The 9056-nt window shown below is 34.8% G+C and overlaps 1 protein-coding gene across 3 annotated transcripts in view; it reads right to left on the minus strand.

The window, feature by feature from the left end:
- LOC132173709 (DEAD-box ATP-dependent RNA helicase 27-like) overlaps positions 1 to 9056 on the minus strand; it is a 48137-nt gene that overhangs the window by 34621 nt on the left and 4460 nt on the right. The gene's annotated exons all lie outside the window — the stretch shown is intronic.

A 9056-nucleotide genomic window follows, 5' to 3' on the forward strand; every position in this document is an offset into this window, starting at 1 on the left:
ATATTCAATTTTAAATTGTATGATCATGATCCATAAAACAAGGCTAGAGTCCGTCACAGGCTGAGCTTCACAATTAGAGACGTGCCTTTTGGGCTAACCTTTTGTGGTCTTTAATTAAAAGTCGACCAGGATGACAATTAGCCCATGGACCTGCCTATGTAGAGTGAGGACCTCTCATAACACATATCAACAAGTTGACATAAGCCTTTTCACAAAAAAAGTTGACTTTGCAATCTCATATAAAAAGGAAATCAAGTGGAGCAACTTGGACATCTTATAACAAGTGTATCAAAAAGTTGACTTCCCTTAGGATTGTTATTCGGTCCAATACCTTCTATTTGGGTCATTCACTTTTAATGAACAGCATTGTTAGAGTCGCTGAATCATTGCTTTGGCTATATGGGATGGTTCAGGATGGCCAAACTACCTCTTGGCTATAAAAGTAGGTCAACCACCTCAAATAAACGGCATAAATTATTACATGTTAAAAAATAAAAAATAAAAATAGAGTGAATGAGTAGTTGTTAGGGTGATTGAACTATCATTTTGATCATAGAGGTGATTGGGGGAGGTTACCGGCCCGTGGCCTAAGTATGTTGGTGCTAATTATTAAGGGTTATATTGGGAGCTAATGCCAATGCATAATGATAAATTGAAAATAAATAGGATATGCATGAAGCAAAATGGCATTAATGGTTGAAAATTGAGGTAGTCTTATAAATGTGAGAGAGGTGGACGAGCAATCCGAGATCTATTTGTATAGGTAAACTCTATTAGAAGTCTCTTACATCTATTATAGCTAGAATTGTAAGCGTTTTGTTGAAATCCATGTACATAATGAATAAGAGAAATGCTAAAGAGCAGTAAAAAAATTCCGTAATCCATCCATAATGGGTGGTATGGATGTAGCATTACTCGATAATGGCTAAATTCAAAAAAAAAATTTAGCCATTTACATCACTCATTACAGATAAATTATAGAGATCTTTTTTTAATTTGTTTGTCTCTAGCATTTCTCGTAAACAAGTAAATAGTGGGAGAAGTGAATGATGATCAAAAGGTAAAGTTCAACGTTACCAACCCCGGAAACAGTGCCAATCCATCCATTAATCCTGGAATGAGTGGAATGGACGGGTGGGAGTAGCCTCCGAGGTGTTGGTTCATGCATCATTCCATTCTAATGTTTCTTCACCTCAAACAATGAAGTGGGAGCCTCTCTTTCTTGTCTTTTTTTAGCCTAAAAATATCAAGAAATCTAGATGATAGCACATCATTTGCGCAATTATTCACAATTATTTATTATATTTATTTTATACATGTATATTTTAAATCATATAATATCAAGCAGAATAAAATGTGTATAATAAATAAGTGCAAATAATATCATTCTTCTTTATTCTTCACGTTCATTTATCACATTTATGTCATGCCAGCTGATATGACGTGTTTTAAGTGACATACACTTTTATTTTATTTTAACAACTAGAATGAAAAACCATTTAAAAGCTTCATATCAGCTGCTATAATATGATGAATGTGATAAATAAGTATGAAGAGTATGCTTAGTCATTATTGATTCCTTTTATGTTTTTTTTTTTTTTTTTCATAGATCCCAATTGAAGACTTTTTCAAAACCAAACACCTTGCATTCCTTCTAACCATAGAAATAACGACTGTTTATGCTATGCTCTACATGAATTGTGCCTCTTTTTACTCACTAGCAAGCCGGCTTTTGATTGGATATTTGTCCCTCAAAGCACTCACAATGACCATGATTAGCTCAAACATGCTTCCATAAAATCTCTCCTTTTTTTTGTTTTTTGTTTTTTGTTTTTTTTTTATCCTTTTTAAGTGCAAAGAATATCCCCTTAGAGAAAATTTTCTTCGACCTACTCTAATAAGTGACAAGTGTCATTCAACATTTTTGGGTTTTAAAAAAAATTAATGTTTGAGTTCCTAGATTAGTGGAATAACAATAAATTACTGTTAAAATATTAAAAAAAAAAACAAGTGAGAGATGACACTAGGCACTTATTTGACTAGGTTGAAAGAAATTTCCTCTAAACTAATTCGGAAGAAATTTCTGTCCTTCCTAAATTCAATTCTTTAAAGGGAACATCTTTATTTTTATCTCTTAGACCAAAAAAAAAAACTATTATAAAACCATCCTTAAAAAGTTCTTTTTGGAGTTTTTTTATGAACTAATTCTTTATTTGAATTATATTATGTTGTTTTAATTTTATTTCAAAAACTAATAATATCAAGTCACATAATTAGTAAGCCCTTTTTTTTTTCTTCTAAGAAAGCCTTAAAAGAAAAGGAAAAAAAAAAAAAAAAAAACTACAAGAGTTTAGACAACTTTTAGCCTTCTTATTGCATTTTAAAATAATTGCTGAAGAAAAGTTATCATCAATTACATTTGTCATTTCTTATTTCAACCACTACCAAATTTGTTTCTTCTAGTGTTCGTTACCTTATGTTGTTTAACGATGATCATGTTTTTTTAGACAACTTATGTTGTTTTCTTATCGGGTGTGACATAGTAAATTGTTCACGTGGCAAACAGACGGTTAATTATTAATTTAAAGAACAAGTTAAGGAAATGTTGTATTTGAACTTACATGCTGTTATTTTAATAACAGTATGTATGATGTAGTCTAAACAACGGTTAAGATTATATTTTAAAGTTGACTTACTTTTAAAAACTTTTAATAGGATAAAGAAAATGAAGAGAGATTTTGAGAGATTCAATTTTAACCGTTGCTTACACTACAACATACATACTGTTATTAAAGTAAAATTTAAGAAATGAATTGTTGAAATTATAATGGAAAAATACAAAATTAGTCCCTACAGTTTACTTAATTTACAATTAACTTCCTACTCGGGACCTACTTGAGACCCGACCGAACCTGCTAGGAACCCGCCCAGGACTTGAGTGAGACCCGCCCAGGACCTGACTGGGACCTCGTCGAGACCTAACCGGGACCCTGCCAAGACCTGATTGAGACCCGCCCAGGACCTCACCAGGACCCCCCGGGACTTGACTGAGACCTAATCGGGACCTACCCGGGACCCACCTGAGAACTACCTAGGATCCCTGCCGAAACCTGCCTAAGACCCGCCCGGACCAACCCAGGACCTGCCCAAGACCTGATCGGGACCTGCCCGGGACCTCATATGGACTCGGCCGACACCCCGCAGGGATTCGCCCAGGACCCTCCCAAGACCTACCCAAGACTTGCCTGGGACCCCACCGAGACCTAATTGGGAACTGTCCAGGACCAGCTCGAGACCTGCCTGAGACTCACCGAAGACCCACCTAGGATTTGACCAGGACCCTCCTGGGACCTGACCGAGACCCGCCTGAGATTTGACCTACGGCCTATCAGTTATTGGATTAGCCTTTTTTAAAAATTAAAAATAAAAATATTTAATGGCGAATACTATCAAATCAACCAAGTAGGATTGCAAAATTAAATAAATAAAATAAAATAAAAATAGGATAGGCATGTAATATATAGCATTTCTCTAATTAAATAGACTTAAGTCCTTTGAGGAAGCTCAATGCGGAGGAAAAAAAAAAAAAGGGCTAAAATTTTTGATAAAAATTTTCTTTAAATTAAATAGGATTTTTTTTCTTTTTTCAATTCAATTTATTAAACTGTTACGTTGAAAATATACTTATATATATATTATCACGTTGTTGGTCAATGTACGTATTATGGTCAGTCAGATGAGGTCATTTTCTTAGTTCCCCATCTTATAATTTTTCCCAATACTACAAGCATTTAAAAGTTGAATTTTTGGTACTATGGTTGCTTTCGATCGAGCGAACTGTACGTTGTTGGAATTTTTATGTACAACTGATTGAAATGTTTCCTGAATATCACATCTTGTAAATTAACTATTGACAACATATGATGAAAAAAGAAAAACATCCATTTGAATGGGAGGTTTTTTTTATACAAAGTTTTAGATGATGTTTTTTTTTTTTGCTTTTTAGTTGAAAATGTGTTATAATGTAACATAGAACGTTCTCAACTACCGAACCCATTTTAAACGCTATGATGTAAGTTGAGTATAAAAATTCATGTTGAAAATGGTTTTCCATCATATTAAGTTGAGGTTGGTGAAGATAGACACGTTCTGAAAACAACTTTTGTTCAAACAAATGCGATGATAAGTGCATTTTAATAGTAAGAGCATGTTTGAAATTGTGTTTGAGAAATAGATTTTTTAAGTTAAAAAAAACTTTTTGGCAAACGTTTCATTTTTAAACTTTTGTCAATTGGCTATTTTTGGGCTTTTTGAACCCTTAAAAGTGTTTTCAATTTTTTTTATCAAATGAGTACTTTTTTTTTTTTTTTTTCAAATAAACTTTTTAAGTTTTATAAGAGCTTTTAAACCATTCAAATACACACCCAAACTGACAGTAAGCAATTGACTTATGTCGCAAGCCTTGTTTTTCATTAAGTTTTTCCTTATAGACAAACGTTAAAAAACAAAAAGGCCACTCATATGAGGATTAGAAGAATATTCATACGAGGAGAGAGAATAACATTAAGGTGATGGAATTCATAATGAAGGATCAGGCTTCTGTGCGGTAGTGAAAAACTACCGCACAGATGCTGTTGCCCAAAACGGTACTGTTTTGGGAAAAACGGTACCGTTTTGGGCAGTTAAAAAGTAGGAATAAGAAATAAATAATAAAAAATTTATTAAAACTTAAAAATTATAAAAAAATAATAATTAAAAAAGTAAAAATATTAAAAAATTAAAACCAAAAAAATAAAGGGGTGAGTGTGGCCGGCCACCCAAAAAGGCCAAAAGAACAAAAAAGAGTTTGAGGATTTGGTTTTGGGGGTGGCCGGACCACCTCCAAGGGCTATGGGGGTGGCCGTGCCACCCCATACCTGTGGGTTTCCCAATACAAAGCAGGAAGAAGCAAAGCCATGGGCAGTTTTCTGTCAGCCCAAACAAAACTTACCAATCCAAAACTGGCTGCTCCGCTCTTTGTATATATCCCTTGACTCAATCTAACGCATCCGAAGATTCTCACCTTTTCTCTCTCTCTCTCTTTCTCTCACTCTCTTGTGGCAACTGTATTTGCAAAAAGTTCAAGAAGGCTGTTTTATAGTTCTGGGCAGCTTTAGATGTGACAATTGGATTCCAATCTTTGGGATTTTAGCGCTTTGGGCAGTTTCATTTTCTGGGTTTTCTTAAAATTAATCTCTTCAATTGTTGGGGTATGATTTCACTTCTACTTCCCTGAATGTTTTCCTCAACCAGTAGATGGTGACAATTTTCTCACCTGGGTGTTTGTGTTTTTGTCTTCGAAAGAGAACAGGCTTTGCCTGATGGAACCAAATGATTTAGGTGGTGGGATGTTTCCGAACATTGGTTTTTGGGTGGTCCGGCCACCACCCAAAAACCAAACCCTCAAATTGTTTTTTTTTTTTTTGGGTTGGCCGGCCACCCCTTGGCCAAAATGGGGTGGCCGGCCACCCAGCCCATTTTTATTTATTTATTTGTTTTAGTTTTAATTTTTTAATATTTTTAGTTTTTTAATTTTTTTTTTTTATATAATTTTTCAATTTTAATAAATTTTTTATTATTTGTTTTTTATTTCTACTTTTTCACTGCCCAAAACAGTGCCGTTTTGCCCAAAACGGTACTGTTTTGGGCAACAGCATCTGTGCGGTAGTTTTCACTACTACACAGAAGCCAGATCCCATAATGAAATAGAAATAGAAATAAATTGCGGAAATAAAATAAATGAGAGACAAAAATTTTAATGTGGTTCGGTCAACGACTTACATCCACAAATAAAGCCCAAAATGCTACATTATGCTCTTATTGAATAATTTATTTACAATACAGAATGCTCTATTTATAGAGCTTACACATAAATGTAATCTTAATCAAATCCCCTAATTTAGGGGGATCAAATCATAATGAAATCCCCTAATTTAGGGTGATCAAATCATAATCAAATCCCTAAATTAGGCTAATATAATCTTCATCAATCATAATCAAATCCCTAACTTTAGGGTCATTCAAATATATTCTAACATCCTCCCTCAAACTGAAGGTGAAAGATCCTGAAACCTTGAGTTTGACTTTTTTTTTTTTTTTGAGATAGCAAAACGATACAAAAAAAGGAACATCTATGGGCCGAAAAAGAGAGCCAACTTTGAGCTAAAATGAGAGTCAACTGTGGGCTAAAGTGAGCTTGAGTTTTAAACAATACCACATAGCCAAATAAAAGGAGAGCCAACTTTGGGCTAAAGTGAGAGCTAACTATGGGCTGAAATGGCCTGAGTTTTAAACAATACCACAGAGCCGAGCAAAAATAGGCCAACTATGGGCCAATGGACCGGCAACTTGGCCTCTTTTGATTTTTTTTTTTTTTTTTTATTTTTGATTTTTTTTTTCTTCATGAAAATCCTGTTATAAATTACATTAAACTGGGATAAGGATTACTTAATCCCATAACCAAGTAGAACCAAGTATAACAACTAAACCAGGATATCATATTCCTATGCCTAGAACAGGAATATATGCACACTCAAATAAGGGTAAACCAAAACCCATAACCAAACACACTTCTTCACAAAACAAACTTCGATCTGCCGTGAGATGAAATGGATCGCGGCTCCGGCGACTTCGGTGGTGGCGCTAGCAAGATGGGGTGGTTCGACGACGGTTGGTGCGTTCAAGACGATGGGTTGGCACTGGCGGAGGTTGTGGGCTCGTGGTCGTCACGGTGCAAGGCTAGCTGGCAGTGGGCCAGTGGAGATCTGGCTGGTAAGAAACTTGCAGAATGAAAGGAGAGGAGGTGCTACAGTGGAGCCCACCAACGATCACGCACGGAGAGAGCTATTCTGAGAGAACAAAGCCTCTTTTGAATTATTATTATTATTATTATTTTTATATCAACCAATAAAACAGAAAAATCGAAGAGCATAGGCCACATGTGGGGTCAATGGACGTTGCTGCAACCATCAAATCTACCAAAATGGATGTCAAGTGCTTGTAGAAATTGTCGGGTGTCTTGACATTGAAGAGTTCCAATGGCAATGGGAATCCTCATCATGCTCTCCCCATATTATCAACGTGGGCTGAAATCGTGTGGTGTGGGTTAGATGAAAAATTGATCTCCAACACACACACCATTGTTTGGAAAACCAAAGAAAAGACACAGAAAAGGAAAATTAGATTTGTCACGAGAAGAATTGGAACAACAATTTTTTTTTTTTTTTTTGGTGTGTGAGGGTGGAAGGAAGGGAATGGAATCATAGGATGTTAGGATCAAATATTGACGTTAGCCATTTGCTCTGATACCATGATAGAATTCATAATGAAATAGAAATAGAAATAAATTGCGGAAATAAAATAAATGAGAGACAAAGATTTTAATGTGGTTCGGTCAATGACCTACATTCACAGATAAAGCCCAAAAGGTTACATTAGGCTCTTATTGAATAATTTGTTTACAATACAGAATGCTTTATTTATAGAGTTTACATATAAATGTAATCTTAATCAAGTCCCCTAATTTAGGGTGATCAAATCATAATCAAATCTCTAAATTAGGCTAATATAATATTCATCAATCATAATCAAATCCCTAACTTTAGGGTCATTCAAATATACTCTAACATAAGGAACAGGTGGCGACTTAAGTGACTTGGAAAAGTCATTCTTTATGTTTTTTATAAAATAGTTTTTTTTTTTTTGTTTTTTTTCTTTTAACAGCAAACTTAAATTAATAAACTAATATTACTCGTAAGAAAGGATACTTAGTCCATTATTACTTTGTATAATTAATCACTAATTACTAATTAATTATTAAGAAAATTGTCTTTACTTATGCAAATTAAGAGCATTAGATGATCTTATTATAAAGAGAAGCGCCTTTGATAAATCAGGTTTAATTATTCCTTTGTGTACTTTTTTTTTTTTTTTAATTATAAATGTATGCTAGAAATATGCATTGGATATTAAAAAAAAAAAAAAAAAATCAAGAGAATATAAACAAATAATGTCCGCCTTCCAATATCTAAAAGGACTTTTAATCCTCAACCTTTTTTCTCCATCTCATTCAGCCCTCTTACATTCCATGACACTATCTTGGGTTTTGTTAGGAAATAGATAATAAATTGGCAACCAATTTCCCCCAGCCCTTTATACGAAAAACAGGTTTGGAAAGAAAACACACAAAAACAAACATCAATCACACATATACACAAAGAGTTTGTGTGGTTCGGCCCAAAACTTGGCCTACGTCCACCAATAAGAGAGTTCAACTATGAGCAAATTTTTACAACTCACAGTACATGCCCATACCACTCAAATACACTTTACCTAGAAAAAAGCCTAACATGCTCATTTCAATACAAGTGATAATTGAATTAAGGACAAAACACTCACTCTCTTGCCCATCCCCTTCATAGCTCTCTTCTCTCTTCCTTACATTGAAGAAGCTCTTCCTTGGGATCTCTTCTAAGGGATTCAGAGATAATTTACTCTCTTCGGCAGCCCTCCTTATATAGGAGCAGAAGGGTTGGTGAAAAACATGAAAGTCCATGGTCAACCATCTACTATTCCTTTTTGACGTCTTGGTTGGTGCAACAACCATGCATTATTCCTTTGATGTCTTGGTTGGTGCAACAACCATGCACTATTCCTTTGACATCTCGGTTGCCAAACTCCACCAACCATTTGACCCATGTGGGATTCATGGCTTGATTAATTCAAGGCAATTTCCAACAATCTCCACCTTGACTTAAATTCCATCAAGCTGCTATAATCTCTACCATGACTTGAATTTCGCAACTTCCACCTGAGACCTCAGGTCCGCATCTTGACCGATGCCCATCCCCACACCCTGAGATGTAGTACAAAACACTGTCTACACCAACAGTCATAATTCTACAAGAATTATCATGCTCCACCATAAAGAGCACCTGCACTTAGAATTAAACCATTCTAAGAATTTTTTAAAACACTGTCTACACCAACAGTCATAATTCTAAAAGAATTATCATGCT

Source organism: Corylus avellana, chromosome ca3, assembly GCF_901000735.1.
Source record: "Corylus avellana chromosome ca3, CavTom2PMs-1.0".
Lineage (NCBI taxonomy): Eukaryota > Viridiplantae > Streptophyta > Magnoliopsida > Fagales > Betulaceae > Corylus > Corylus avellana.